The following is an 8,502-nucleotide window of genomic DNA, read 5'->3' as shown; positions in this document are numbered from 1 at the left end:
TTAAATAGCTTTTGTTTTTCAAATAGTGTAAGTAATTGGATAATTTTTTTCAACAATTTCATAAGATTTTATAATTGCAATATGAATTTTTTATGCATTAATATTGAAGAAGGAATGTGAAAGGATTCATCACAGTATTGAAAAATGCATAAAATGGTTGAAAAACTTCGAGGACATCGAAAGGTGGCGGTAAATTGAATGAGAGTCGATGGTTTTATGATTACTGATGATAAAATTGACATTTTTGATAACGTCTAAAAAGCAGCTGTAAAATATTACACTTTGTCCACTAATTTGACAGGTCGTCAAAATTTCGCAATAAAAATGCGCAGTCCATTGAATTGGACTGCGTTGCGTATATTATAAGCATTCCAGATAACTCAACTTCAGTTTTTTGTTTGCTTTTGGATATCATGTAAATAAGTTTAGCTACAATCGGGAATTTTACTGCAATTTCCGTCTTCTCAGGCTGGAACGCCCGCTTCTTTGGGGAAAACCATCACCCATCATTTCCCTCAATGCGATATTTGAGAACTACAACGCAACATTAACAAAAATTGAAAAGAACATAATAAAAAATATTTTAAAAATGATAACGATGTGTTTTTGTTGAATTCTAACCAGAAAAATAAAAGAAATGATAAAAAAATAGCTTGAACACTTTATTTTGCCCCTCACTGTATATTTACTTGCGACCAATGAACGATAGGCCGAAATGATGCTAATCCGAATGATCACTAGGACGAATGGTCGTCATGCCGAACGGTCGTAAGGCCGAATGGATGCTAGGGCGAATGGTCGTTAGGCTGAATATTCGTTAGGCCGAATGGTCCTTAAGCCGAATGTGTGCTAAGCCGATAAGACATATTGTCGCTTTTTTGCATGTTGGCTGTTGTTTTCTGTTAGGCCGAATGTGTCTGCATGTTAGGCCAAATGGTCATCAGGTCAAATGGATATGAAGCCGAATGGATGTAAGGCCGAATGGTGGTTTTGTAATCGCCGGTTTGACAGCCATTCGGCCTATTGTCCATTCGGCCTTTCGTCTATTCGGCCTGATGACCATGCGGCCTAACATGCAGACACGTGTAAAATTTGTCTTATCGACCTAATGATCATTCGGCCTGATGACTATTCGGCACAATGACCATGCGGCCTTACGAACATCCGGCCTATTGTCCATTCGGCCTATCGTTTGTCGCCCTAATGATTGTTTGGCCAGATAAACATTCGGCCTAACGACCATACGGCTTGATATCCTTTCGACCTAATGACCATTCGGCATAATGATCATTCGGCCTAACATCCTTTCGGTTTTGCGTCCTTTCGGCTGGATAACCGTCGGCCTGATAACCCGTAGCTTGACTCATGACCCAACCTCGTCGAGGCGAAATCTGGGTTTCATTAGACGTCAGTTTTCCCCAGTGTCCCCAATTCTGAGGCTCTTCTTAGTTTACGAAGACATTTGGAACGCCGCCGAGTACCTTCCAACTAGATTGAAGTCTACATAGCCGTCGCTGAAGTTTACATGAATCTACTTCATGTGCCGGGCTAAGTTCTACAAGCAGTCATTTGGGATTATTGTGGGCAGCAAACTTTCCCCCTTTTTGCCGAAATACTCATGACCAAACTCAACTGACAACATCACGGTTGATTCTAATTACTTTGGTGCCAAAAACAAGCAAAATTTCATTCTATGGCACACAGATTGTATCGTATCCTGATGAAAAGACCAGGGTTTAAAGAGGAAAAACTAAAAATCTTTGAAGCCGGGATTGTGAATATACGACCATGAATTCGTTCAGAAAGTCCTTCGCAAATACGCCCGGAAAATGCACCGAAGCAATTCAACCACTCTGAAACCGGATAAAGAAAAAACGAAAAAAATCCGAGACTAACTAGTAGTATAGGCAAGATGATTCTACAGTACGGGTTGAAAACTGCGTTCAAAAGCGGTAACACCTTGAAGGATCGCTAATGTCGAAACCGGCCGATCTATTTCAAAGCTTTCCTGCCTTTTTCATATTTTCTCATTTTGCACCTTATTCAAACAAACTTTCTGTCGCCATATTTTTTTTTTCAAGGCTTACTCTTTTTTTCGCACGAGACAAAACGCGATCCGTCTCTCCCTAAAATTATACTGTATTTGTTTTCTCCACTCGTGGAGTGTTCCACCGTACCCGATAAAAACAAACACAAATCGTCGCCAGTGTATTGCTACCTCCCTCACTCACACGCTCTCTCGCAACACTGGCAAAATTATCGGTGGGCCACCGTCCGTAAGCATAACTCCGACAGGTCAAAACCAGTGCAACACCGTCCGAATAAACAAACAGTTTGACAGCACCTAGTGGTGCACCAGTGCAACACTAGTGCAACACTCGGCATAAACAAATACACTATTAGTTTGTAAACTGATTTGTCTGTTCCGTTTCCCTTCGGTTCTCTCTTCTTTAAAAACGCTCCACAGTTGTTTGTTGTCTTTCATTCACACGAACGCTCTCAAAAACCGACAGATTTCGAGTACCTACATGAAACCTCATGAAACGCTTTCTCACGAACGAGTGTTTCCAACAGTGATGTCAACCTTCCAGAATTTTTCTGGATCTTCCAGACTATTTGGACTTTTGTCAGACATTTTTTGGGTTTCCAGACTTCCAGACTTTTGTCATTTCTTCCATACATTTCCAGACTTTTGAGTTTTGACATGAATTTTCTGACAAAACAAACAAAATTCAAAATGTTCGTTGCAAAATGGCAGGAAATGATTCGAATTCGAATTAATTAGTAATTAGTAATTGAAGAGTGAGAACAGGAAGTAAAGCATAAAACGTAGTACCGCCGACATCACCACAATAGGTCGATTCACGCTAGAAGCAAATATAGTATAAGACAAATATACCTCACTCTTTAAAAAACAAAGCGACACACAAAGCACGCCATCATGTGGAGAAAGTTCCAACTATCACGTATAAACACCAACCCCCTGGCAACTTGACGTTTCCCATACAAATCGCGTGTGCCAGTTTTTTCTGGTTCTCTGGTTCTGTCAAATCGAAAATCAAGCGACTTAATATGTCGAAAGGACGCATATTGAAATATATTCTCTTTCAATTGATTCAACAAATGAAAAAATGATTCGAATTTGAAAATGTTTAGCTCAGTTATGTAAAAACGATCTGTTTTCAAAAGTTAAGTCGATGCAAACGACTCACAGACGTAAATCTTTGTGTCATTTATTAGGTCTAAAACTTCTGGACTGATCAAAATAATCCACTGATAATCGGCAGTTTTTCGGAACAAGTATCCCTTCCACCGAAACTATTGTGGACAATCGTACACAATAAATGTAAAACAAAACATTACCACAACAATCATCAAGTGATTTTCATAAACTGTGATACATATGAAAATTTTAGAATAGCAAAACTTTCACATTATAGCAGAACATTTCTTGTTTTATGGAAAAACTGTTACTATACAATAAATGAATAGGTAGATTATTGAATGTGTATAATAATTTCGGTTGAATCTTTTCTTCATTCATTCGAAAGTTATGAATTTGCCTGATTCGCACCACATTTGATGATGGGCCCTTTCCATACGCATGGCTCGAAAAGTACGTAAACAAGCGGTACACATGCGACATCTGCGATTTTGAATCAGGCACACGAAACTCGCCAGAACTGTCAAGTTGCCAGGGGGTTGATAAACACCGACGATCTGAACTGCTTCTGGCGGATTTCTGACATGTAGGTGGTGCTGTTGCCACTTGGCGGTAGTGATAGTGGTACTATCAGTGACTTTAGTAGGAACTTTCGTCAGTAGGTGGTGCTGACATGCGTGTCCTTGATGAGAAGTATGGAGAAGGCTGACAGTGAGGTATATTTGTTTTATTTTTAACGAATAGTCACCGTTGATTGTTATTATATGATAGTTGAATGGCATTGCGGTGAACTTTTTACTACGAAAATTCTTTTATAGAAGAATTACAGACTGAAAATTAAATGACGGATAGATAAAGCAGATGCTTAGTAGGAGAAAATTTACAGATGTTGAAAATGAGCCAAGAGCATGTTTTATGGAAAGCTTCAAAGGTGCGTTCTAGACCCTTTGTCCCACATCAGTTGAATGGCTGAGAGAAGTAATGCGAGAGGCGCAATTACGTTCACCCATACATCCAACCCGATGGATTGGTAAAGCACGTGCTTCCCAATCGGACAAAAAGTCTAGACCGCATGGCTCTGGTGAAGCTTTCCTATTGCTGAGCCAGTAAATTTTCCCCTACTAAGCATCTGCTTTATCTATCCGTCATTTAACTTTCAGTCTGTAATTCTTCTATAAAAGAATTTTTGTAGTAAAAAGTTCACCGCAATGCCATTAAACTATCATATAATACCAATCAACGGTGACTATTCGTTAAAAAGAATAGAATCATTTGGCTTTGGGAGGGTTAAATAAGGGGTAAATATTTCAAAATACAGTTCAAAAATAAAATAGTTGGCAAAAGTAGGGACGTTTACGGTACTTGCGTGAAAACAATAAGTAGCGCTGCCGATAAAAACGGAATCTGAAAAAACCAATAACACATCGCTTGAACTGGCTCAGCAATAGGAAAGCTTCACCAGAGCCATGCGGTCTAGACTTTTTGTCCGATTGGGAAGCACGTGCTTTACCAATCCATCGGGTTGGATGTATGGGTGAACGTAATTGCGCCTCTCGCTATTACTTCTCTCAGCCATTCAACTGATGTGGGACAAAGGGTCTAGAACGCACCTTTGAAGCTTTCCATAAAATATGCTCTTGGCTTATTCTCAACATCTGTAAATTTTCTCCTACTAAGCATCTGCTTTATCTATCCGTCATTTAATTTTCAGTCTGTAATTCTTCTATAAAAGAATTTTCGTAGTAAAAAGTTCACCGCAATGCCATTAAACTATCATATAATTTGCTTTATTATATTTGCTAGAAGAATTAAACAGCTGTCAAATCACATACAAACGCACTGTACCAAATTTTTGGTACCAGAACGTCAGTGTGGTTACCAGAATTAAACACTTCACCCCATAATAGACTCGAAATAGAGTAAAATTTTGATTACCAAACGCATCTATTGTTGTCATACCTTATCAGTGGTCATACTGCAGATTTAGAATCAATTTTAACAAGGATTATGCTGAAAACTCTGCATTTTGTGCAAAACTATAATTTATTAATAGTACCATAGATCGCTTTGATTGACATTCTCGAGCCGCAGATATCATTGTAAGGATTATTAAAAAATTGTCTCTGGTTGAAACTGTTGCAATGAAGACGGCCATGTTGCCCATATACGTGTTTCACTCGTTTCATTTTCCTTCTTCATGCAGGTTAGACTGCCCCAAATTTGTATGGGAAATTTAAAACCTGTGAAATGTTATACGCTGCAGGCTAAAATTGATCCTAGGCTTAGTACAAGATCTCATGCCAAATTTATTTATTTATTTATTTATTTATTTATTTTAACAATCTTTGCAGATGCTTCCAATTATTTACAGAGATTAAACTATCTTATTCTACAGTATTGCAATGCTCGGGGGAGGTGAAAGTTTGAATAAACAAAAAAAATTAAAGAATACATGTTGTGATGTGAGTGAGGGAAAAATAGTGATACGAAAGGAAGAGAGAAATGGGCATATGTGCGAGTGGTTGGTCTGTGAAAAAAGCGCATTTGAGTAAGAAAGAAGTGAAGAAATAATACAGAAAAATTAAGAATGAAAAAAGGCGGCTACCAAAAGGAAGGAAAGGAAGAGGAAAATTCTGGATAGGATTATCAGAAGATTATTCGTGAAACAAGTGAAACAACAAATTTTCATCACCGTGTTAAGAATGTGCAGCGCTTAGAGTCACCCAATGACCTACTGTCGGATTGCGTTTGGATTTCAGTATCGGCAATAGATTTTTGGTTTAAAGTCAATTATCTGCCGATGGGTAAGATGTATTACATAAATTAATTTGAACTTTCAATCATCTGCCAACTGACCAGGTATATACACGGATGCCGGAATACCTGTAGTAAATGTACAACACTGAACATGTTTCACATTTTTAACCAGTTGTGTACCTGATTGATTCGTTCTTACACAACACACTTTCATAAGCACATGATACATTCATACCATAACAGTTCACACGAAGCCATGGTGTCGGGTATAGTGTATACAGCATTGTACATTTGTCGGTCTTTGAATAGTATCTTAAGAATGCATGTGAACACATACTTTGATAAAACTGCGGTGAATCCGTGCACCCATGGTGGATTAACTACATACTACATACATACATACAGATTAAACTATCCTATTCTAGATTTGAAAACAGATTTCGAAATATTAAAATCAAATTCACTAGCAACTTCATTAAATCTAACACAACATACATCTAAAGGGTTGTTTTGACCGTATTGAGTTCGACGATGAGAGAGTCTCAGCAATTCCTGGGATCGGGTAGTCCTCAGAGGAGCATTAAACGGTAGAAGTGATAACAGTTCTGGACAATCCACGTTATTCTGTAAGATATCGAAAATGAAGAGTCGTTGTAAGAATACGCGCCTTGATGCCAGCGTCGGTAGATTAAGTAGCAAGCAACGTTGTTCGTAAGGCGGAAGTTCAAGGGCGTCGTTCCAAGGTAGCTGGCGTAGAGCGTATCTGACGAAGCATCGTTGCACTCTCTCTATTTTTTTCGATTGCACCGCCTGATATGGTGCCCAAATTTGCACTCCAAATTCGATAATGCTACGCACAAGAGCACAATACAGTGATTTCAGACTGTAGAAGTCACTAAAAAACTGCGTGTTCCGTCGTATGAAGCCAAGAACTGCGAAACTTTTGGCTACTGTCGTGGAAATATGCTGGGAGAAGTTGAGCTTGTTGTCTAAAGTGATGCCAAGGTCTTTGACGACCGATGTGCGATTCAAGTTAGCCGTTGACATTTTGTACTCGAAAGTGATGGGACTTCGTTTGGGCCAGATTGGACCACGGGAAGGGGTCGCTCAACGAGCCTAAAGTTTGTATGGGATTTTGAGACATTTTGTTCGAGAGGAACACGAAAAACCAGTTTTTCGTCAATAACTTTTGTCTCCTTCGACCGATTTCTTTCAAAAATGGGTTTTCTTAAAGCCTAAATTATTACAAATATTTCATCTGAAGGTTGCATGTCAATTAAGTTAAGATGAAAATGTTATTAAGCTTCAATAATTGGCTAACTTTTTTAAGGGTGATATTCACTCTATTTGAATGAGGCGACTAAATTTCCGACCAGAACACTCGATGTGAAATGCTTGCCGTTTCGTCAAATAATGACCGATTTTAACCATTGTTGTTGCGTTCGATTGCAATTTTTAATGTTTTTCTAATATTTGAGTTTGTATGATATTCACTTGTTAGTTCAGAAAGAAGTAAGGACGGAAAAATGCTTGACAATTTAAAAAAATTGCATAACCACAGGGGCTTAAAAACATGACTGGACGATTTGTGATGCCAATAAAAAGATACATTTTCGAAAAACAGGTCCATGTACAGTCTTTTACAGTCTTCATTTTCCAAGCATGCACGGTAGCAGAATTTTCAAATCAATTTCTTTGAAACGTAATGCCTACATTTTTTAAAAAAGCAATTTCAAACTTAAACACAATTCACTCTAAACCGAATAAAACACTTTGTTGAAATCAAACAACAATAAAACAACAAAATATAATCTTCATTTTCTATCAAAAGAAAGCTCCAGCTATTATAATAAAAACGTGAGAAAAATGTAAAAGGACCTTTTTTAGAAAAAATATCATTTTATTGGCATCATAAAGCGTTGGTCCATTGCCGTAAAAACGGGGGGGGGGGAGGAGGGGTTTGGGGGTTAAACCCCCCCATGAAGGTACAAAAATGCCAGGTGATTTTTTTTGCAAAGCATAAAATTTGATATTTCGAATCAAATTGATGAACATCTAAAATGATTCAAGAGTAACAATAGTGTAACAATCTCAATTCCAAGACCTCGAAATCTCATTCCAGGACCACAATTCTACAACAGTTTTTCGAAAAGTTTCTCACTTGTTGATAGTAATTGAGTCCCAAATATTGAATCCCAACAAAGTTAGACTAAGCTAACCAGATTATTCGGATTTTGACCAGATTTTCTCACTATTCTTGCAAAAACAAACGAAAATTTCAGTTGAGTCCTTAAAATTATGTATCTAGCTTCCGAATCATTTGTTTTAACAATTTTTTTCAAAATAAACATAAACAATTTTTTGGTAGCCTTGATATGATTTTTAATCGGCTGATGTGTTTCGATAACATAAAAACAGCTTTCCATGTGTTTTTCATGTTAAATTTAATGAAAAAGTTCCGAAATTTTCCTCCATATTGGCTGGATTTTGGAGAAAATTTTGAAACCCCAAATATGCCCTATTTTAACAAGTTTTAAGATGAAATTGTCTGGATTTGCCCTGCCCAGAAACTTATGATTATC

The sequence above is a fragment of the Uranotaenia lowii genome, chromosome 2, assembly GCF_029784155.1.
Source record: "Uranotaenia lowii strain MFRU-FL chromosome 2, ASM2978415v1, whole genome shotgun sequence".
NCBI lineage: Eukaryota > Metazoa > Arthropoda > Insecta > Diptera > Culicidae > Uranotaenia > Uranotaenia lowii.
The sequence above is the reverse complement of the archived record's forward strand: the minus strand, read 5'-3'. Positions refer to the sequence as shown.